The sequence below is a fragment of the Dromiciops gliroides genome, chromosome 3 (genome assembly GCF_019393635.1).
Source record: "Dromiciops gliroides isolate mDroGli1 chromosome 3, mDroGli1.pri, whole genome shotgun sequence".
NCBI lineage: Eukaryota > Metazoa > Chordata > Mammalia > Microbiotheria > Microbiotheriidae > Dromiciops > Dromiciops gliroides.
The window spans coordinates 65,324,905-65,349,021 of NC_057863.1; positions in this window are offsets into that span (position 1 = coordinate 65,324,905).

Here is a 24,117-nt window from a genome sequence, read left to right on the forward strand (position 1 = left end):
TGCACTTGGACAAAGAATCCAATGAGTCCTTGTGAATGCATATGCTCCCTTTGGAGATGGGTTTAGACTCCACTGGACCAATAAATCCCTCCTAAGTCTCAGCTCTTTAAATCCTTCAAGGAGGGACCGGAATAAGGGTCATCAGTCCATTCTGAAAGATTCTATTCCTTTTATGTTCAATAGAAATAGTTGCAAGAAGTAACTCTAGCATTTTGTCCTCAAAGAGTTTTGTAGCATTTGCTTTCTTGGACATTAATGATCACCAGAGGGCCCACATGTGGGCTCATGTGCACCTGGCCCCCAAGTCTAGGTAAATCACCTTTGGAGAAAGGGTCCAAAATATAATGAGTCTGATTCTCTGAATGTCCATTTGTGCCACTCTTTCCTGTATTTATAAGCTTCTTTTCATCTCCAAGGCGAGTCGGATCTCAGCTACAATATTTCAGGGGTTGAATATAGTGTTTAATGAATAGAGTTGTAATCCAACCTGTATTTTCACTCTAAGTCTAAAATGTATTAGGACAATCTTAAAAGATTAGAGCCCTATGGGCCATTGGAGAGAATACAAATGTTTAATTCTATGGCTCTGGGGAAGTTGTTCTCCTTACTCTCTCCAATATGCCACATCCATCACACCCGTGACTGTCCTGAAATGCCCTTCTCTATCCCTGCCCCCTCCTCACTTAGCCAAATCTAACTCACCACTGATATCTAGTTCAAGCTCTCCCTCCTTCAATCTCTGCTTTCACAAACATGTTCATCTTTCTCCCTTTTTTTTTGCTCTGTAGAGGTACATTTAAGGCATGTTCCCAGTTTTCTGGGAAATTATTTTTATAATTTTGTCCTGGGTGCTTATAAATGAGTATCAGCTCCCCAGGGATGGATGAGCTAATTGAGAGCAGGGACCATCTACTGCATCCTGAAAAATACTAGGCACAGAACAGGTAATCAGTATACTGATTGACTGGAGTAAAATGATTTGCAGGCACAGCCAGGTGGTGGAGTGAATAGAGTGCTTGTCCTAGACTCAGGAAGACTCATTTTCTTGAGTTCAGCTCTGGCCTCAAACACTACTAGCTGTGTGTTCCTGGGCAAGTCACTTAATTCTGTTTGCCTCAGTTTCTTCATCTGTGAAATGGGCTAGAGAATGAAATGACAAATCACTCCAGTGTCTTGGCCAAGAAAACTCCAAATTGGGTCAGAAGGAGTGGATGGGACTAAAAATAAGATGATTGCCGATTTTACACTCATTGAGTGAAATAATGCAATTCTCTCTCCATTTTACAATAAGCACAATAGTATAAAAGTTAGCTTGGGCTTGACATTGCTGATAGGTATAATGGCTAAAAGTCCCTGGGTTCCTATTATGACATGAGATATTCTGTCAGTAAAGAGTTTCATGAGAAATTAAATTGCAAATGTCCTTGACTAGCTATTCTAAGGTATTCTGAAAGTAATATGTGTGGTTTTTTGTATTTGCTGTAATGTCATTTATCCCCAAAAGGCATTAACTAATTAAGCCTCCTAACACTTCAGAAGGGAACAGCCAAGAATGAGTCTGTCTGTCTATGGCTTTTTCCTTCCAACATACTTAAACTTCAGTGAAGACAATAATTTCTCTGAAGACTTATTTGGATGGTTTTATTCTCTTTGACACCAAAAGACTTCATATTGCAAAGAAAATCTGTCCCTGTGATGATTTGCGGATTAGGAAATAGGCAAGTTTTATTGGAAAATACCTGAATGCATGTGGGAGTAATGTGAAATGTCTGGAAAGGAGGTGAAAGCCAAATTGTGGAGGGCCTTAAATGACAAGGGTGAGAAGTCTGTGTTTTATCTAGAGGTAATAGAAAGCAACTGAAGATGTTTCATCTAGAAAAATTACATGGTAAGCCCTGAATTTACAGATATTTATTTTTTAGCCCTGGAGAAGTTGACTTGGAGCAAGATTGTATTGTGGAAAGATAATTAAGAGACTGTTGCAATGGAATGAGTCTGAAGTAGGGTGATGTCTGAAGGAAAGGAAGAGATACATGCAGGAGAGGTTGTGGATATGGAACTGGTAAGATGTGGATGACTAAAGGGATGAAGGTGGGGAGGTGAGGATGTCTCTGAAGTTGCAAAGTAGAAGAATGGTGGTGCACTCAACAGAAATAGAGAAGTTTGAGGGAGAAGTTGATTTAGAAGAGATGTTCTGTTTTAGATATGATGAATTTGAGATGCCAATGAGAGATTGACTGGAGATAGCAGGTATTTGGTGATGTGTAACTGTAGATCAGAAGAGATATTAGGATTGGATATGTAGACCCAGGATCATTTTTGTAGAGACAATAATTGTAGTCATGGGAGTTCATGTTATCACCTGTGATGAATAATGGGATTTAGCAGATACTCAAAGACCCACCTGGAGATTAATCTAGACTGATTGAATCAAGTGAGAGTGATTGACTGCTGATTAGCCTACTTCAAGTTAATTGGATTGTAATCACACCTGGCTAGCCCTTAAGAAAGTATTGTTCTCAGAAACTAGACTGTGAACTTAACTTGAGAACACCTTCAAAGCCAATGGATTTGGATGACGCCAACCAATCACCTTGAAGCAGTGTGTAAGGACCGCCTCTGTTCCAGATCTATAAAAAGCTTCCACAAACAACTTGCTAGAGAGTTCCTGATTAGAGCAGGCTCTTGGAGGAGGACTTCAGGAAGAACCCAACCAGGCTGGAACTCTAGGCTAGGTAGGACTTCTTTTTCTTAACTCCTTGTGAATACCTCTATGCTTTAATAAATGTTTAATGCCTAAAGACTGGTGCTGAAGCTTCTGATTTAAGGCGACCACAATTTAGATTTTAAACATCACACACCTAAAGAGGAAATATAGAGAGAGAAAAAATAAGAGAGCCCAGTACAGAGCCTCAGAGAACACTAATACTTGGGAATTTAGAAGAATGAAGACGACACAGTGAACGAGGCTGAAAGGGGGCAAAATCAGTAAGGTTAGAGTCAAGAGAGAACAGTGTCATGGAAGCTAAGGAAGGAAAAAATAATCTCAGAAGATGGAGGAGGCTATTAGTATCGAAAGCTGCAAACAAGTCAAGTAAAATGAGGGAAAAGAAGGCATTTCAGCAGATTTAGCATTTAAGGGATTCTTGATAACCCTCGGGAAAGCAGATAATAGTGTAGTTAGAAGGTAGATTGAAAAGATTTAAAAGTGAGTGGGGGGGCAGCTAGGTGGCGCAGTGGATAAGGCACCAGCCTTGGATTCAGGAGGACCTGAGTTCAAACCCAGCCTCAGACACTTACTAGCTGTGTGACCCGGGGCAAGTCACTTAACCCCCATTGCCCTGAAAAAAAAAAATGAAAGGAAAACAGCAAACAGAAAAAAAAATGGGAAATATTTATAAAAATTATTATAAAAGTGAGTGGGAAATGAGGAAATAGACTTGAGGAATGTAAGTGAATTCTTCTAGTAATCTGATTTGAAAAGGAAGAAGTGATAGAGAAGATTATGGATTGAAGCAAGGGAAGGGCCAAGTGAAAAGTTTCCCATTAATATGTTCACAATTTCAATTTTTTGTGATGTTGTTTGGCACTCACAATATCCAGCACCCTTCTTGAAGAAATTTCTCATGCATATTGGAGACTTCTGAATTGCATTTTGAACCCACTAGCATCGTTAATTTCTTAATGTTGGGTTGCATTTCTCCATGTTGTTGCTCTCTTCTCTAGTGCTCACCTTTGCTTTAAAGTCATTGAACATTTGGATATATATTGACTTAGCTTGGAGAATTCCCCTGAGTTTTCCATATATTTTTTTTACTCCTTATCCTTTATAATAGATGTTTGTATGTAAGCTGTGATTATCTTCATTCTCCTTTTGAATTACATTTTCACATGTAGGTTGGGTCAATCAGTCAACAAGCATTTATATTAAGCACTCACTTTGTACAGGGGACTATATTAGTCACTGGAGAGACAAAGAAAAAACAAAACAAAACAATCTTTGCCTTCAAGGAGCTAACATTTTGATGGGAGAGCCAACATGTATAATTCAGAACATACAAAATAAATACAGAATAGAGGGAAATAACCTTAGAGGAAGTGACATGAGCTGCTAAAGAAATTAGTAACAGCCTCCAAGAGTATGTGGCCCCTTAATTTGAGTCTTAAATGAAGTCAAAGAATCTTACATTTTGATCACTATTAAAGAAATGTTCATAGATGGTCTAAAAATGTTTTCCCACTATTTCATCACTATCACTTCAGAACTGAAAGGGGTACACACTGAACTGGAATCATAATAAGTTTTCTTTGTTTCATTGGTTGCAATAGCCCAAACATTTATTATACAGGGTGCAACATACCAGTCTTTAGCCGCTCTTTATTTACTGATACAAGTTTTTGAAGAATAGATTCCATCTTTCACTGAAACCACACACTGAATCTAATAGAATCTGTCTGAAATTATATTTCATTGATGTAGAACCCAGGGTCACTTCCCTGCCATCATGGGACACTACAGTATGACTTTTGAGAAGTTCAGTCTACCTTTAGTCCTATACCCTTAATCTGCTGTTACCTAGGTTCATTATATCACCAAATCTTAGTATTAGATGGGAACATAGAAATAATTTTGACCTTCTTCTCACTTTAGGGGTGTTCTGGATTGAGCCTGACTCCAGCTAGACCCTTGGTAGTTTAGGTTTCATATTGGAACAAAATCAAGCACTCATAAATCATTTGATAGTCAACAAAAAGACATTTTCTTAACCATAGTAGGAGAAAGTTACTCACCAAGGACAGGCATTTGAAAACACTGTAAATTGATTCAGTGGACTAAAGCTTCTTTGCTTCTGAATTGCCTGTCATGATCCCCCCAGCCAAGTATAAGTGCATTCTGGAAACTCTTCTGGCCTATTTTGTATTCAGGTGACTGGGAAGTGATGTTAACGACATGTTGATTTTGATCACCTGTGCCTTTAATGCCATGAACCAATCAAATCTTGAACATGGTTTCAATACCTTTAAAGTCTTACTTGCAAGGAGGATGGAGGGAAGATACTGTTCCTGCCATGATAGGTAAGGAAATTAGGAAGAGGAAAGATGAAATGAGTCAAATAATTAATTATTGGAGAGCTAAGACTAAAACCCAGATCTCTTGACTCTCTAGTTTGGTGCCTTTTCTACTGTAATTATGGTTTCGAGGAAGTTATTTTATTAAGAGTTCATTAAGCTGTTGTTCTTTTTTGTTGTTTGTCCTTTCTTTTCTTTTTCTTTTTTTTGTGAGGCAATTGGGGTTAACTGACTTGCCTAGGGTCACACAGCTAGTAAGTGTCAAGCGTCTGATGTTGGATTTGAACTCGGGTCTTTCTGAATCCAGGGCCTGTGCTCTATCCACTTCACCACCTACCTTCCCCTAATCCTTTGTTTTCAAATAGGATCAATGACATCAGAAGGGATGTCTTGACTTGCAAGTGGATTGGATTTAAGTGAGGTAGGGCTGTGCAAAGTCACCAACCTCACTCACTTTCTCCTCCAGCGTCACTGGAGTCCACTGGCAAAACATAGATCAGGAAGACTGGTGGTGATGGTCCCAGATGAAGTGGGAGACCTTGCCTTTTTTCTCATCAAGGTGTACAATGGAATGAAATATCACCCAGACTCTATTAGACTGGATTGTCCAACAGACTTCCTATAGCCAAAGTCTGTGGCCTGTTCATTTTCTTAGACTGAATCTGGTACCATTTTAGCTCAATTGACTTGAAATACAGCATGGTATAATAGATGGAATACCTCATAGAGCTCTTCTCCTTTAAAATGCATCTCAAGATTCATATTCTTCATGAAACCTTTGCTCATCCCTCCGCCTGCTTGTGACCTCCCTTCCTCTCAAAGAACCTAGTATTGAACTACTTTGTATCCTTGAATTTACTTATTGACTCCTTATTTATGCTGTATTTATTTGCGTGCATATTTGTCATCTCCTTCATTAGAATGTAGGCTTCTTTTGAGTATGGATTGTTTAATTCTTTGAATGTGTATCCTTAGGACCTGTCATAGTGCCTGGCACATAGTAGGCATTTAATAAATACTTGTTTGATTAGAGTTGGAATCAGGACTACTTGGACTCAAATTCTATTTCATATACTCATTAGCTGACTCTGGAAAAGTCCCTTAAGACCTTTGTGCCTCAGTTTCCTCATCTGTAAAACAAGATCTTGGTTTGAATGGCCATCCTACTCAACTTTAAATCTATGATATTGTATGTATGTCATATTTGGAGAATGAAGAGAAGAGGAAGCTACACATATATGTATTTTAGCCCTAGGAGAGAATTATGTTAAGTTAGATGTGCAAAAATGATTATGCAAACAGTATGCAAATGAGGTTAAAAGGGGCATTGTTATAGTGCTTCTAACCCATCACTTGTGTCAGTCTAGTCCTCTTCCCTGGGAAAAGTGGATAAGTGCTGTGTTAAGCTAATATTGGCCTACACAGACTTTTTCAGTGTGAACACACAGTAGCTATTAACCCATCAGAAAGTTGTTTTTAAATATAAATAAGCCAGAAGCATGTCATCTATTTCCCTTAAATTATAGACATTTTAGAATTATGGGGAATACTTGGCAAAAGATTAGTTGAGGGTCTTATAAGTCAAAACCATTTGCAAATTAGTTTGATTCTCTACTCTCTTCCTCCCCCATTCAAAAAAGAATCATAAATTTGGTCCCAGATTTTCCTTTCCTGTATTTATATATCAGTTGTTTCTGTCCATGGTCTCTGGTCTTGTTGACAGGTCTTCATCATCGGAAGACAATGGATTTCCTCACTTTGGATGTGATTTTTTTACCTTAAAAAGTTTTAAACATTATCTCACTTCATATACACACATATACCACCTAATTTATTCTACAAGCAATGGAGGCAGTTAGGCAGATGAGGAAGCAAAGACCAGACAATTTAAGCCATTTTCCCAAGGTCACACAACTAGTTAGAGGGTATAGCTGAAAGCAGATCCCAAGTCTCTTTCTTAATTCTCAATTTTGTATCAAAGTCTGTTCACACTTAGAAAATGCATATTCTTCAGTGTTGAGGATGATGGGAGGTGAAAGTTGTTTATTTCAGTGCTAACATTTGAATATGACTAATTTATCTTGCTGGTTTTCCTCACCTCTAATGAAATCCTTTTCCTATGCTGACCTTGTCATAAAGGCCATCCTGGATTCTCATTATTTTTTTGGTGGGGCAGTGAGGATTAAGTGACTTGCCCAGGGTCACACAGCTAGTGTCAAGAGTCTGAGGCCAGATTTGAACTCAGGCCCTCCTGAATCCAGAGCCAGTGCTTTATCCACTGAGCCACCTAGCTGCCCCACCATCCTGGATTCTCAAAGGCTATGTCAGTGAACTGCAATCCTTTACAAGTCACTAAGCCTCCCTGGGCCTCCATTTCCTTATGAAAAAAAATTAGTAAGTTGGACTGGATGGTCCCTTCCAATTTCCAATCTATGTTGCTATGAGCTGGAAAGAATTCATATGCAAACAAACCCTATGATGGACATTTGTCCAGGATCAGCATAGGTTAAATTCCGCAAAGCTCATCACCAGGAGATTGGCCACCAGATGATGGGTTTGGTGTAGTAGATAAGAGAGTCAGGCCCAGAGTCGGGAAGATCTTCTTCCTGAGTTCAATCTGACTTCAGACATTTTACTGGCTGTTTGACCCTGGCAAGTCACTTAGCCCACTTTGCTTCTTAACCCTCTTTTCCTCATCTGTAAAATGGGCTAGAAAGGAAATGGTGAATGCCTCCAATATCTTTGACAGGAAAACCTAAATGGGGTCCCAAAGAGTCAGACATGACTGGAAACAACTGGAATAACAATAACCACAACCCCTGAAGACTGGAGGAGGCACTACCAGTGTATGTGTAGGGAATATCCTCACTAATCAAATTATACTTTCTTGGCATATACTTAATACTTAAATCTTTTTTTTTTTTTTTGGTGAGGCCAATTGGGGTCAAGTGACTTGCCCAGGGTCACACAGCTAGTGTTTAAGTGTCTGAGGCTGGATTTGAACTCAGGTCCTCCTGAATCCAGGGCCAGTGCTCTATCCACTGCACCACTTAGCTGCCCCATCTTAAAATCTTAATACTCCAAATATTGAAGGAGAGGCTATGAGACTTAACTAAGGACTGAAGTAGAAATAAAAAGAACCCCTTGCAATGATTTGCTTCTTTTGGAGCTACTTCTTTTAATAATAGCTAGCATTTACATTTTTTTTTTTAGTGAGGCAATTGGGGTTAAGTGACTTGCCCAGGGTCCACACAGCTAGTAAGTGTTAAGTGTCTGAGGCTGGATTTGAACCCAGGTACTCCTGACTCCAGGGCCGGTGCTCTATCCACTGCGCCACCTAGCTGCCCTAGCATTTACATTTTAAGGTTTGGCTTAGAGCTTTATATATGATATCTCATTTGATCCTTATAAGTTAAGTGCTGGCATTATTTTTCCCCATTTGAGGAAATAGAGAAAAGTTAAGTGATTTCCCTGGCTCACAGTAGTATTTGAACTCAGGTCTTCCTGACTCAAAGTCTTACACTTCTCTACTGTAGAACTTAGCAGCTTTCCTGCCGCTGCCACCCAGTGTGGTGACCGTGGTAAAAGTAGAGAAGGTGTTTTACGTCTGGTCTCCATTTCCCCTTTTGTGTTCCGTGAAGACGTCACAGGGGTAGGAACAAACTGCCCTCAAGGGCTTCTAGAATAGCTATGGGCACAATAAGTGTACTATAAATTAGAATGAGAGTCAGTATGGCATACTGGATAGAAACTCAACCTTGAGGTTTGAAAACTTGGGTTGAAATCTCTCTTCTGACAACTACTGGCCTCTGACTCGTGGCAAGTCCCTTATTCTTTCAGTCTTTAAGTTTCCTACTCTTAGTCTTTTAGTCTTTTGCCTAGAGGCTACTTTTTAAGATTATTAGTTGCAGAAGAGTTCTCAATCTGCTTCCATTGACTGTTTTTCTCATTGGGAATTTCCCAATTTGAAATCACGGGTTGGCCCCAAATAAATTAGAATAAGTTTCTGTGCATGGTCAGTCATTCAATAAACATCTGTTGTTGTTGTTATTTGGTCATGTCAGTTGTGTCTGGCTCTATGTGACCCTGTTTGGAGTTTTCATGGCAAAGATACTGGAGTGGTTTGCCATTTTCTTCTCCAGCTATGTGCCAGATTTTGTACTAAATGCATTGTAGAGTTTTCAATTCATTTCAGCTCTTTGGACCTCAGTTTCTTCATCTATAAAATAAGGAAGGCAGACTAAATGGTTTCTAAGGTCTCTCATCTCTAAAGTCATGATCCAATAAGAGTAGTGAGAGTTGGGGGTGGAAAACGTCTGGTGGGGAAGATTAAGGGAGGCTTTATGGAAGAGGTAGCCTGTGAACTGGACCTTGAACTATCCACATGAATACTTGGGGAAAATCCATTCCAGACATGACCAGGGAGGACTCTGCAAGTACCTGGAGGCAGGAAATGATGGGGCAAGATAAAAAAAGAGACAACAGCCTAGTTTGGCTGAATCCTTGGGTACATGAAGTTTTGTGATGTGAAGTAAGGTTGTGAACACAGGATAGTCAAACTGATGTAGGAGGTGAAAAAAGTGTTAACAGAAAAACCTAAGACCCAAGCTCCAATTCAGATATTAGCTCCAGAAGGGAGTCAGATCCCAGTTAATGGATAACTTACAAGTCAAAATGCTAGGTTCTCATACCCACAGTGATCAGCATCCATAATGGACCAAAATGGCTGAGGTCAAAATAACAATAAAGGAAAAGACAAGGCTATAGAAATTCTAAAGGAAAAATGATTATATTTTGAAACTAGCCATGGGAATCAGAAAGAGACATGCACAGAAAAGGCCAAATCTGTCCCCAGATTCACCTTAGGACACGTAAACACCCAAACCACACCTCCACTGAAAAAGGTACCCACCTCAGAGGTTGGCTTAGGACCTCAGGAACTTCAAATTAGGATAAGCCCTCCCTTATAACACCCTTAGGTGGAGAATATTATAATGAGTAGGACAGGCCCTCCCTTGTACCTCCCCAAGGTGGAGATTATTATAATGAGACTGATAATCAATTTATCTATACCATAAATATAACTGTCTTTTCTTTCACTATTTGAGAGATACCTTTTCACTTTTCTGGTTCTTTCCCTTTGATCACTCACAGCATTGCAATAAAACTTGGTAAACTCAGTTACTGAGTCTTGTAATTCTTTTGGGACGATTCACAATCAATTTGACCCTAAATTTCCTGCCCACATCAAAACTGTGCATGAAAGATTTTGAATGCCACACTAAGAAATGTGCATGTTTTAATCAAGGAAGCAATGGAAATCTCCTCAAAGTCTGAGAGCAGAAGAGGGAAGAGACCAGATATGTATATGATGAGGATTACTTATCAATGTGAATGGGAGATTAGAGAAAGCAGGTGTAATGATTGGAATGACACCACCTGCTGGAGAGTTACTGTAGGAAAACTCAGCCATGAGGAGAAGGCATCTGAGGGCAAGCCATGCAGCTTTCATGGTTGTTAGGAAGTGACGTTTGCTCGTGGGTACTGTCAATCAAAACTACCAGCCAATTAGCTTGGAGCTGTGTGTGTGGGATGTGCCCAGTTTCACAGGAGGCTTCTGGGAGGAAGGAGGAAGCATTGGCTCCTTTTTGTTCCTGACCTTGCCATGGTGGGTCACATGATGGGGTCTCTTAGAAAGAGTTAGATTTTTACCTTTCTCTCTGATCCTAATGCTCTTTAATAAATACTTAAACACTTAAATACTCTTGCTAAAGCTTATAATTTATTGGTGACCACTCATTAGATTTTAGATAGTATTGCTAGGATTTTAGCCCCCTACACAGGGATCAGATGCCAAGGGCCAATTAGGAGGGTATTATAGTAGTCCAGGTGAGAGGGCAAAGGGGGCTTTCAGTAAGGTGATAGGGTGAGTACAGAGCAGCTGGATGTAGTAAATATGGTGGAGATGGAATCATCAAGATGTTCCCACTAATTTGTTGTGCTGTCAGAGTTAGAGGGGAAAGTGATCAAGGGCTGTGATGTTTTGAGCCTGAAAAAAAGTTGCTCCATCAAAATAAATAGAGCAATTGGGAGAAGTGCTCTGGTTGGGTTTTTGCTCGTTTTAGGGGAAGGTGGTGAGTTCAGTCTGGACATGATGACATCCAGTTGGGCAGCCTGCCAGAGGAATGTTTAAAGGAAAGCCAGAATTCTGGGTGTGCATAGGGGGCCTGGCCTGGACTTAGTGTAGAACATTGCTATTGGCCTTTCCCTTTCCCCTAAAGGAAAGGGGTATACATTAATGCATACCTATGAATGGAAGCTGGAGGTCAGATTAAGCTTATTCCAATAATATATGAAATGGGAGTGCCAAAGGAGAAAAGGGAGAAGATAAAGAGACTGAGGACAGAGTCTTGGGGGATCATGGGAGGAAGAAGAGAAGCTATGGAGATTGAGAGGCAGTGAGATTGGGAGGAGGATAATAGCCAAAGAAAAAGAAAGTATCAAGAAAGAGGGAGTAGTATCGGATATTGCAGAAAAAACCAGGACGGTGATGACTGAGAAGAAAGCAGCAGTTTGTCCATCATGTTCTCATTGTTGACCTTGGAGAGAGTGGTTTCTATAGCATGGTAGGGTCAGGAGCCACATTTCAGCAAACTGAGGAAGAAAAAAAGACAGCGAGCATAGACACCTCTTTCTAGATACTCACTGGCAAAGAGGAAAGAGAAAGGACAAACATCACAGCATAACTGGTAAGGTCAAGGGAAGATTTCTTTTCTCCTCCAGCATAGAGGCCATTGGAGCATATTGTAGATGGAGGAAAAGGAGTCTTTTAGAGAGACAAGACTGAAGGTGAAAGAGAATGTATGACTGATGGATAGATATCTATGAGGAAACAGGAGCAGATGGGATCAAGGACACAGGAAGAGAGGTTAGCTTTGGCAAGGAAGAGAGTAATTTCATCCTTGAAGGCTAAAGGGCTTTGAGAAGGCTCAAAGTCTATTTGCGTCAGATTCATCTTAAGGAAGATTGATTGCTTGGTGCTCCTCTAAAAGTTGCCTTTGCTTTCTCCCAAAGTCTTTTCCTTTCTTCAGAGATCTCTCCTTCAAGAAAATCCAGCATGAATGTCTTCTCTCCCAAAGACAGAAGCAGAAGACACTCTCCTAAACCCTGACCAACTTCGGCCCCTAGAACAGGCTTGCAGTATTGAGCAGTCAATTTCCACCAATGAAGAGAGTCTTATGCAAAGGAACTAGTTACATTGGTCTGGGAAATGTGGGGTAAAAGTGCTACTCTCTGATGGCCTCAAACGGATGAATAAATAAGATGGGGAAAGTCATCTGTGAGAGAGACAGGGTTGTGTTTCAATAACAAAAACTATTATATGCACCACAATTGAAGCCCTACTACTGCCAAAGAATCACATTTGAAATACAGGGGATGAGAAATTCTGGTTTAAATAGAATATATTTTGGGTAGAACCCTGCCTTACAGTATAGGGTAAGACCCAGCACAGAGCATACAGAGAGCACAATGTAGTGAAAAATTGAACTGGTTTCTCATGTAAACTAGCTGGGTGACTGTAGGGAAGTCATCTAACTTCTAGGGGACTCACTTTCCTCTTATAGAAAATTAAGAATGTTGGGCTGAGATGATATACGTTTCTTTTCACCTCTTGAAATTTGTGAACTTAATATAGAAATGAAAAGTGGCTATTTTTCCCAAATATATCTGATCTTCAGATTATATATATATGTGTATATATGTATATATAGATAGATACCTTTCTGAACTTTAAAGTGCTATATAAATTCTAGCTATTCTTCTTGTTTTTATTATTATCACATTTGTGTTAGACTGAGACCATAGAGCTGAATAACACTGTAGACATTATCTAGTTCATCCTCTTCATTTTACAGATGTGGAAACTGATGCTCAGAGAGGGGAAGTAATTTGCTCAGTGTCACACAGCTAGTAAGCCAAGGGGCCCCTAAAAATCAAAATCCAGTGCTTTCCCCACAGCTCCATAATAATCTTTAGGAACAAACTAGATTGTATGTTTCTTGAGGGCAGGGACATTTTTGTTTTTGTCTTTGTATCCACAGAACATCATATTTTCCCTGGGGGCAAAGTAAAAATTTAATAAACAATAAAAGCTTCTTGAAGAACTGAATGGATGAAACTGGTGGCTGAGTAGAGAATAAAAATAGTTATACAATTTTTACCCAATATGTTCTCTTTGCTATTCATTTAAGCCTGTTTACAAACAATCAGGGCTACTTGGAGAAAAGGTGTTAAATAATTACAGTGTTATTAGGGGCTTCTTTTTGGTAATTGACACCACTGTTCTGTTGGAAACAAAGAGTGTTAATGCTATTTTAAGCTTTTGAGGAATGTAAGAAAACAGTACTTTTCCTGGGGCTACTGAGCTTTCTGTATCTGTGAGGAGGCTGGTACTGCCTAATGTCTCCAAATGGTTGGGTAACCTCGCTCAGATCCCGCTTTCCTTTCCCTTCTCCTGGAAGCCATTTCTCTAGCAAGCTCCGGGGCCTTCTTTTGCTCTCTTGCCTAATCAGTGACAGGATAATTCCACATCTGGGCTGTTTCCAGTTTATCTTCCAGCTGTAGACATTTGACCAGGTCAAAGCCCAGTCAGTTATTGCAGATGGCATTATGCCTTATCCCCTGCTAATTCCCACTTAGCTAGAGCAGCCCCCTTTGCCTCCAAGCGTCTTCTAAGAACATCCACTGGGAAGCTGAGGAAGATTTAGAGGATAATGAGTTGAGAGGAAAAATTGTCCAGGAGAGAGAATACAATTTTTTTTTTTTTTGGAAAATACATTAAGAGGATGGGGATATCAAAAGCTATATGAAGAACACTTTCCTCTCTACCCCCTCCCCTGACCCCAAATACCATAGAATCAGAGATTTAGAGGGGCCAGCAAGTCAAGCTCCCTCATTTTACAAAAGAGGAAACCGAGGCATATGGAGGGCAAATGATTTTAAAAGAGTCACGCAGATTTTAAGGGTCTAAGGCAAGAGTTGAGCCCAGGTCGTTCTGACTCAGAAGGCTGGGTTCTGCCCACTCCTTGATGAGTCAGATCTGGAATCACTGGAAGCCTAGATGTGTGGGAGCAGGGGCTTAAGTCTGCCCTTAATACACATTTGGGTTGATCAGATTAAGAACAGCCTTTTGCTTCTGGCTGCTTTCCTCTTTGCCCTCACTGCTCTGCTGACAGACATTTTAGCGTCTTCCTTCCCAAATTGCCAGCATCTTCTCTCTTCTGCTCGCAGCATCATGAGCTAACTGCTAGACAGCAGGGGGCCCTGTCTGTCTGTATTGTCCTCAGGTAGGGATGGTGGTTACCCGGAAAGCAGGCGGGCAGCTTGCCTAGACTTTGTTCTCTGTGGGTATTGCTCTGGCTGCTCCTTCTTACACTTCCCTCGCTTAATAAAAACAGCGTTAACTTTACCCACATTTGTTCTTGGCTTCCACTAACAAACAGCCCTACCCCACACCCCCAACCACATGACTGCAGACATTCAGCTGGGCTGTTCTTAATGTCAAGTCTCCCTGGCCCTTGGAGTTCCTTCCCACACATGTCCTTTTGGTGGGCTTCAGCAGATCCCATCTGATTGCCTGTGTGTAGAACACAGGGACCTGGGCGGGGAAGGAGTGAATGAGTTACCCTAAGTTACCCTTTAGGCAACTTTGCAAAGAGAAAATTCAAATTTCAAAAGGATTAAAGTACGTTTCAAACCCACAATCTCCCAGCAGTATGAAACCTCTTAAAACATTACTTTGGATTCGCTCCCTATGCGGAGTAGAATTGGTGTATTTGAATAGCTCAGAGGGCTACCAACTTAATCCAGGCTTTCATCACCTCTCCTCTGCACTATTGCAATAGCCTCCCAATAATTCTCCCTGCCTGAAGCTTTCCCCCTCTCCAATCCATCTTCCATACAGTTTGCAAATTGATCTTCCTAAAACACAGATTTGTCCATGTCACCCCACTATTCAACTATCATCAATGGCTCCTTATTGCCATCACAGTAAGATACAGAGTCTTCAGCATGGTGTTGAAAAGCTCTTCACAGGCTGGTACCCACCTACCTTTCCAGTCTTATTTCCTCTGATTCTCCATAACACACACACATATTCCATCCCAATCAAACTGACCTGTTAGATGTTTCCTGTGCAGAGTGGTCTATCTCAGTGGTTGGCAAATTACTGCTTAATTGCCAAACCCGGCCTTCCCCTTCTTTTGATAGGACCCCTGAGCTAAGATTGTTTTTTTAAACCATTTTAAAATACAATAAGACTTTATTTTTAAAATGTAAGAATTAAGAAAATTTTTACTGTTTTTAAACAAAATAAAACTTTATTGACTAAAAACAAAAAGGCCTTAGCTTGCTGACCCCTGCCCTGTCTCCTCAGTCAGCCTTTATACAAGTGGTCCTCATGCCTGGGTGCTGATTGCTTTGGTTGCATCCTCTGAGATGGCGTGTTTCCCCCTCAGGGCTCTATCGTATTCCTGAGGGATTGGCTTGCTGGCTCGGGCCCCCATTCTGGTATATTCTCTCTCTTAACTGCCAGTGATTAGCACTTTAGTTCCATTTAACTGGTTAACATCAAATAGCTTTTACAAAGGGATATTTACTTTGCAAATATACATATATAATGTAAGCAAACATGTATGTTTATTTGTTTATGCATGTAGACACATGTGCAGATAGATCATAAGCAGCAACAATCCCCCCACTCCCAACACCTAGCAGAGCATACTCTCCTTTATACTACCTTAATGTTTGGGAGAGTGGGCTCAGACTTAATGCAGTACTTAGTATATTGCATTGGTCTCAGTATTTTCAGGTCCACATCTGGCATCCCTGCCAGATAACTCCTTGTTTGAGCTACCACTGGACCGGGTGCTAGAGATCACTCCTTATTGTGTCAGTGTTGGACTAGCCATAAAGCTTATCCTGAGCTTCATGCCTAGATTTCCCTCTCCAATCTTCCTTACCTAAAGTGAAATAAGAAATGCACAGGCAAAAACCCCATATGTATTCATGGGCCACATGTCAGACTCAGGCGGGGAGAGCCTATGGCTTTTGCTTTTACACTATTGTTTCTTTGCTCTCATTTGAACATCAAGCAAGAAGATAAAACAAAGAGGACCATGTGTTTCTGGTCATCTAATGTCTTTTTTTTTTTTTTTTTGCAGGGCAATGGGGGTTAAGTGACTTGCCCAGGGTCACACAGCTAGTAAGTGTCAAGTGTCTGAAGCCAGATTTGAACTCAGGTACTCCTGAATCCAGGGCCGGCGCTTTATCCACTGCGCCACCTAGCCGCCCCCCCATCTAATGTCTTTTAACCCAATTATCCCCCCACCACCACCACCACAGCCTGACAATGTAGACAGTCAAAATGGCTCCTCTTCACTGCACAGCCAGAAGAATGAAAAACAATTATAGAATGTCTATACAAGAAATCCCCTCATGGGGATGTTATCAGCTGAGCACTCTGGGCTAGGCTCATAAGTAGTAGACTAGTCCCCCAGTACATCAAATACATGCACTCCTCCTCAGTTGTGCCTTGTAGAATCTTTACCTTCCTCTAGATCACAATTCCGATGTCACCTACTACATGAAATCTTTGCTGATACCTCCAGTTATCAGCAGTTACCTCCTCTTGAAATTACTTTGGATTGTATTCACTTGTTTAAGTTGTATTCCCACAATAAAATGTAAGTTCTTTGTGGTCAGGGACCTTGTTTTTTTCCCCCCTTAGAATCTTCAACATCAAGGAAAGTGTCTTATATATGTTATGGTTGAGTAGTGTTTTAGTGTGTCTGACCCTTTGTGACCCCATTGGGTGTTTTCTTGGTAAAGATACTGGAGTGGTTTGCCATTTTCTTCTCCAGCTCATTTTAAAGATGAGGAACTGAGGCAAACAAGGTTAAGTGACTTGAATGAGGTCACTCAGCTAATAAGTGTCTGAAGCCAGATTTGAACTCAGGAAGATGAGTCTTCCTGTCTCTAAGCCTGCCACTATCCACTGTGACACTTAGCTGCCCTTATACATAGTAGATGTTTAATAAATATTTGTTGAATGATTAATAGTTAGGTCCTTCCTTCTTTCCTTCATTTCTTCCCTTCTTCCTTCCTTCCTTCCTTTCTCTTTCTTTCTTTCTTTCTTCCTTCCTTCCTTCCTTCCTTTCTCTCTCTTTCTTTCTCCTTCTTTCTTTCTTCTCTCTCCCCCCCCCCCTCCCCCAAGGATCATTTTCAAATGCCTTTACATTTAACACCACTTTCATTTCCAAATATACCCTTCCCATCCTATCCCCAGTAAGCTTTCCCTTAAACAAAGATTTTCTAAAAAAAATAATAATAACAGTTCAGTAAAACCAACCAACAAGTTGATTGTTGTCTGTCAGCATATACAACATTCCCTGCTGCTCCCCATTTTTCTTATTTCTTCCATAAGCTGCCATTCAAGCCAGCCAAACTCTCAGTTTCTGGGAAACACCCTCTACTTTCTGAGCAAGTTAATACCTAGGAGGTCCCCACTAAAGAATAAATACATAAATTCAACAAGAGATGTGAATAAGTGTAATTAATCTGCACATGAGCTGCCTTCTGCTTCCTCCCCACCCCTTTCAATCTGAGAAATGGTCTCTCCTTATGAACTTATATCACCTTGTTCACTGCCTCTCCTAGATAGAATCAAGCTTTCTGTTTCAGACTCTCAGGGCCAGACAAGAGCTCAGCAATTATCTAGGACACCCTCTACCTGACTTTGATTTGCTTTGGGGTCCCATATGTCACATAACTACCAAGTGCTTACCCGGCCTTCTCTCAAAAACCTCCAATGAGAGGCAATTGAACTCTTTCCAGAACAGCCTTTTTTACTTTAAGATAGATCCAATGGTTAGGAAATTTCCCCCAATATGGAGTGAAAAATCTGTTTCCTAGGTACTTTCACCCTTTGCTTTCAGTTTCTAACTCTTGGGCCAAAAAAGACCAGTTGCAATCCTTCTTCCATATCACTTGCCCAATACTTGATGAAAATTATCATGTCCTCAGTAAGCTTTCTCCAAGGTAAAGATCTTATTCCTTCACCCAGTCAGTCAGTCCACTATCATTTATTAAGCACCTACTATGTGCTAGGCACTGTGCTAAGTGCTGGGGATACAAAGAAAGGCAAAAGTTCATGGTATAAAAGGGGAAACAATAAGCAAACAACTGTGTACAAACAAGATAAAGACAGAGCAAATTCTAGATAATTAACTGAGGGAGGAAACTATCATTAATGGTGCTTAGAAAAGGCTTCTTCTAGAAAGTAGGACTTGAAGAAAGATGGGAGCTAAGTAAGAGTCAGAAATGAGGAAGGAGAGAGTTATAGGCATGGGAGACAGTCAGTGAAAATTCTCAGGTTTGGGAGATGGAGTGTTTTGTGTGATGAACAGCAAGGAGACCAGTGTCCCCAAATCTGAGTATGTGGGAACATGTAGGATATTAGATGACCCAGGGCAAAGCCTTGGGGGACACCCATGCTGAGAAGAATCAAGTCTATCACAGTTGATCAACACATAATGGTGATGATACTGTGTACAATGTTCTCCTGGTTCTGCTCATCTCACTCATCATCAGTTCATGCAAGTCCTTCCAGGTTTCTCTGAAATCTGCCTGCTCATCGTTTCTTACAGCACAATAGAATTCCATTACATTCATATACCACAACTTGTTCAGCCATTCCCCAATTGCTGGGAAGCCCCTCAATTTCCAATTTCTTGCCAAACACAAAAAGAGCAGCTATAAATATTTTTGTACATGTGGGTCCTTTTCCCTTTTCTATGACAAGAGAGAGATTTTTGAGGTTAAGGGAAACAAATAGATTTGTAGACAGCAGGAAGGCAACCAAAAGACAGGGAGAGATCAAAGATAAATGAGAAAGTGGGGATGATCAAGTCGGCTGGAGGAGATGGGATAGAATGGCATCATTTGCATTTGACAAGGAGAAAGGCCGCATCTTCATTTGAAAATAGTCCCTGTGATATGGTCTCCATTTCCCTCAGAGTCCAGGTTCCCCTCATTTGGATGCTTTTCAGTTTCTCAGTGTACTTCCTAAAATATGGTACCCAAAATAGAACTTAGTATTCCAGATGTGGGATGAGCTTATTCTTACCACATGCAAGTAGAGATCAGAGGGACCATCACCTCTTTTATTCTGAATCCTGTCTTATCCTATCCCATCCTATTCCATCTCATGTAATGAGACCCTTGGAGGTGTCCTAATGTACTGATCTTTCATACTGACTTTACTAAAATGCCCTGACATTTTTCTGATGAATGGTTATTCATCCATGTCTTAAACTGTCTTATTCTTTTTTGTTTGTTTTTTTGTTTTGTTTTTTTGTGAGGCAATTGGGGTTAAGTGACTTGCCCAGGGTCACACAGCTAGTAAGTGTTAAGTGTCTGAGGCCGGATTTGAACTCAGGTACTCCTGACTCCAGGGCCGGTGCTCTATCCACTGTGCCACCTAGCCGCCCCAAACTGTCTTATTCTTAAGAAGTTGATTCTTTAAATTCAAATGCAGACTTCACATTTATCTCTGTTAAATTCTATCAGTATTTATGAATAACTTGTTCATAAATTTTTAAATCACAAATAAAAAATGTTGTAGGATGGATATATGAACTGTAGTCTTTGTTCCATCCTCCTGGTAATCAGGGCACTTGGGAAGTTGGGTGTTTGGGTTTCAACCTATCCCTAGCAATATAAGGATTTTGATTTAGCATTGATGTGGAAGCTCTGAGTATTTCTAAGGACTTTCCATTATCAATTCAGCATCCAAGCAGCATTAAAATAAAGTGTTACAGTAAGAAGCCCTATCTGCCTAAACATTTCTCAGAAGAGCACTGTTTGCCCAAGATGGGCTTGGATGCTCAACCTTCCCATTTTCATGAGTAAGAAAAAAAAGCCCCAACTCTCTGGAACTGAAGCTTTTTAATTGATTATAAAAACAGCAAGAGAACATAGCAGTGGGGATTGTTGGCAGGGCTTTAGAGCAAGTGGCACATCATTGCATATTCATTTGCTTCTCATTGGCCAAGATGAATCCTCTTTTGGTATTCAAACAAATGTGCTGTGAAGTTGTGGAGGACAAGGTTTCACAACTTTTCCTGGCTGGAGGCCTGAAGAATTTCTAGGTGAAGTGATGGAGGGCCAGAAACTGGTGACAAAATATCCTAGCCGGGGGTTGGGATCATGGTATACTAAAACAATTTCTGGAGAATGGGGGGGGGGTCATTTGGGGATATAGGGAATAGGAAATTAGATAATGGTCACACAATGAATGATGGGCTTTGGGCCTGGAGAACAGAAGATTCTTTTGGGGGGAGAGAGAGGAGTATAATAATGGTTCAAGTATTTGGAGGCTATTGTGTTGAAAGGGATTTAGATTTAATTTGCTTAGCCCCAGACAGCAGAAGTCAGAGCAATGTGGGAAAGTTGCAAAAACCAAATTTAGAAATGAAGTAAGGTTGAATTTCCTAATAATCAGAGGTAAGTAGCACAGTGGATAAAGCCCTGGCCCTGGATTCAGGAGGACCTGAGTTCAAATATGACCTCAAACACTTGACATTTACTAGCTGTGTGAGCCTGGGCAAGTCACTTAACCCTCATTGTCCTGCAAAAAAAAAAATAATAATAGGGGCAGCTAGGTAGTGCAGTGGACAGAGCACTGGCCCTGGATTCAGGAGGACCTGAGTTCAAATCCAGCCTCAGACCCTTGACACTTACTAGCTGTGTGAGCCTGGGCAAGTCACTTAACCCTCATTGTCCTGCCAAAAAAAAAATAATAATAATATTCAGAGGTATCTCAAAATGGAATGGACTCCTTTGGGAGATAGTGAGTTCCCCATCCTAGGGAAACTCCAAACAAAGACTGATTTATAGAGGGAAATATTTTTTAGGCTGTTTAGTCTTCTTGTGTTGCTGCTAAGCAAATCATGCCCCATCCAGGTTTCTGTAACCTCTCTTTGCTTCCACATTCTACATAAATTCTGTCCATTCTTCAAGGCCTACCTTAAGCCATTGGGGTAGCTAGGTAGCACAGTGGAGAGAGCACTGGCCCTGAAATTGAGAGGACCTGAGTTCAAATCTTACCTCAGACACTTAGTAACTGTGTGACCTTTGGCAAGTCACTTAATCCCAATTGCCTTAAAAACCATCCTGGGTCATCCTCAGTCATCCTAATGTATATCTTGCCACTGGACCTAGATGGCTCTGGAGGAGAGAGTGAGGTTAGTGACCTTGCATGGACCTCCCTCATTTAAATCCAATTCAGTGAAAGCCATGACATCACCCTGATGTCATGGTCTTCTTTGAGAACAAAGGATAAACAACACCCTCAAGCCCTATTTCTTCCATAAAGTCCTCCCTGACAGCTTAATCCATACAGAGCTTTGAATTTCTACTGCATAGATAGTCAGCACATCCAGTTAAGAACTGAACTATTGCATGCATGTGAATCTTTCTACATCTCCCATAATGCTGTAGCACAATCTAGCACATATTTCAGCTTAATATAGATTTGATTCATTCACTAGCCAGTGAAATCACAGTTCCTTCCCAAATATTGATGTAAATATATTCATAGTAGCAAAACTATAAGAGAGAAGGAGAAAGTTATTTGGGACTTAGTGATGTAGTTGGTACTTGTAGATCATTGCCAGTCTCTGGACCTCAGTTTCCCCATCTGTAAAATGGGGTTATGTGGTAGATTAAAAGTCTGAGGATGCTTCCCTTGCTAATTTCTGTGATTATGTGATTGTGGGGTTTTACCAGATTCAAACCGGGCCACAGGGCCATAAAGTCAATTTGTAGAATAGGGTTTTCATAGCAATGCCAACGTCATTACAAAATCTTTTAAAATGAGAAATTGGAAAAAACAAAAACAAAAAATCACACAAATAACCCAGTTGTAGGAAGTACATTGTAAACCAAACAATAAAATAGAAAATAGCAAATTTTAAGATCACAACAGTCTGAAAAATGCATCACAATGCATCTAGCAATTCCTCTGTCAAAAACTACAGTTGAAGAAACTTAGGATCATCAGGAGGCTTGTTTAGCTCTGTTCATCTATGTTAAAGGAATGTTTTTTCATGAGTAGTTGGAGCAAAACCTTATGGGACCCAGATAGAACTGGATTCAATAAATTCCATCAATCCCTTTGGTGGTGGTGGTGGTATTTTTTACAGATGAGGACAATGAAGTTCAGAGAAGCTATGACCTATCCAAGGTCATGAGGCTAAAAATGAGCATAACTAGTATTTCAAACCCTGTTAACTGATTTTTAGTCCACTGTTCTTTCCACTGTACTATACTCTTTTTTTGGGAGAGTATAAAGGGTTGGTGGGAAGGGAAGGTAGGTGTAGGAATTTCCCTCTCAATATCTTCCTAGAATTCACTCTTTCTACACATAAAGGGACAACAGGAAGTAGAAACATGATGAGGGTTTGCTAACAACTGGATCACTGAAAGAAAATTCTCATGACATTTATTTCAATCTACATTTTCTCAATTACTTTCTTAAGTCTAGAAATCAACAAAACAATAACTCAAGCCCTGATTTATAGTGTTTGCCAATTTCTGAAGTGTAAATGCTTACACTGAAAATTCAAAAATTGGCTCTCCCAAGTCTACATGAGTTGTCTCCATAATATCTCCTGCCTAAGACTGCAGGTCTGAGGGTATTGAAAATAAACAACTCGACCTTTCCCAGCCTCTATGTCATCTCAGTTATTTAGAGACATTGATTAAATGGTGCTTTTTACCCCTTTCTCTGCTCTGGGGGAAGGGTGGGCAGAATGTACTTGCTTATATGTTATTATTTCAAGGATGACAGACACATGACCTCATGCACAAAAATGTATCAAAAAAACCAAAACCAAAAAAAAACCAAACCCCAAACTTCCAATGGCTAGCTGATGCCTGAAATATCAGTGTCACTCCTTTTTTTAAGTATGATAGGTATTCCAATGAAAATACTCCCAAAAGGGGTTAACACTTTGAACTATTAGCAGTATTTATACTTTGGTCTGAATAAAGGCTCTCATAGCAAGCTTTCTTGGCAAGGTCAGAAGCTAGTAGAAGAGAAATGGGAGGGGAACCCTTGATAATTTGCCCTGTATAGACTTGGATACTATTAATTAAATAAAAGGAGATTGGGAAGAAGGAATAACAAAGGTTTATCAAAGACTAACTTCCCCTGCTTCACAATTGGTCCAGTCCTGTTAGGGTGACCATTGGTCCTAGCAGAGGAGAAGATGAGGGAAACCAGTAGCTCCATTCAATTTCTTGCTTCCTGTTTCTTTCTATACTAGAATCAGATAACTGTCAATAGTCATGGTAATAATAATAATAATAAAGTCAAGAAAACCTGGTTTTCTCAGGGTCAGAAGATTTTTCTAGCTCATAAAGCCTGGAGCATGGGCAGATGGGTAGTAGGTGGTTTCTACCAGATGTAGCAACTAAAAACTGGAGGCTTTCAAATTTGCTGAGCAGTTTGTGAGTACAGTCATTAGTCGAGGCTGGTAGGTTTTTCAAATCCATCTGCCAAGATGACATTAACTGTGTTGCCTTTTTCCATTTTCTTATTCACAATGGTGTGAGTGGGTATGGCGGAGGCAGCCACCTTCAGTATTTACCGGCTTGGGGGTTGATGATCCCAACCTAGCTTCAAAAACATTCAAAAAAAATTTTAGAAGAAAGTTCTAGAGTATAGTAATATGTTGCAGAACCATCACAGCTAATGGGAAAGGGAGACATTTTCATTCCTACCCCAGCTATTCACACTATGGTGAATGGAAAAAAACTGAAGTGGAAGACAAGAGATGTGAGTTCTAATCCTGATCTGCTATTCCTTAGCTGTGTGACCTTAGACAAGTCCCTTCATCTCTCTGGCCCTCTGTTTCCCCATGAAGGGGTTAAATTAGAGGATCTCTATGATCCCTTCCAGATTTTTTTGTGATTGTCTCTAAG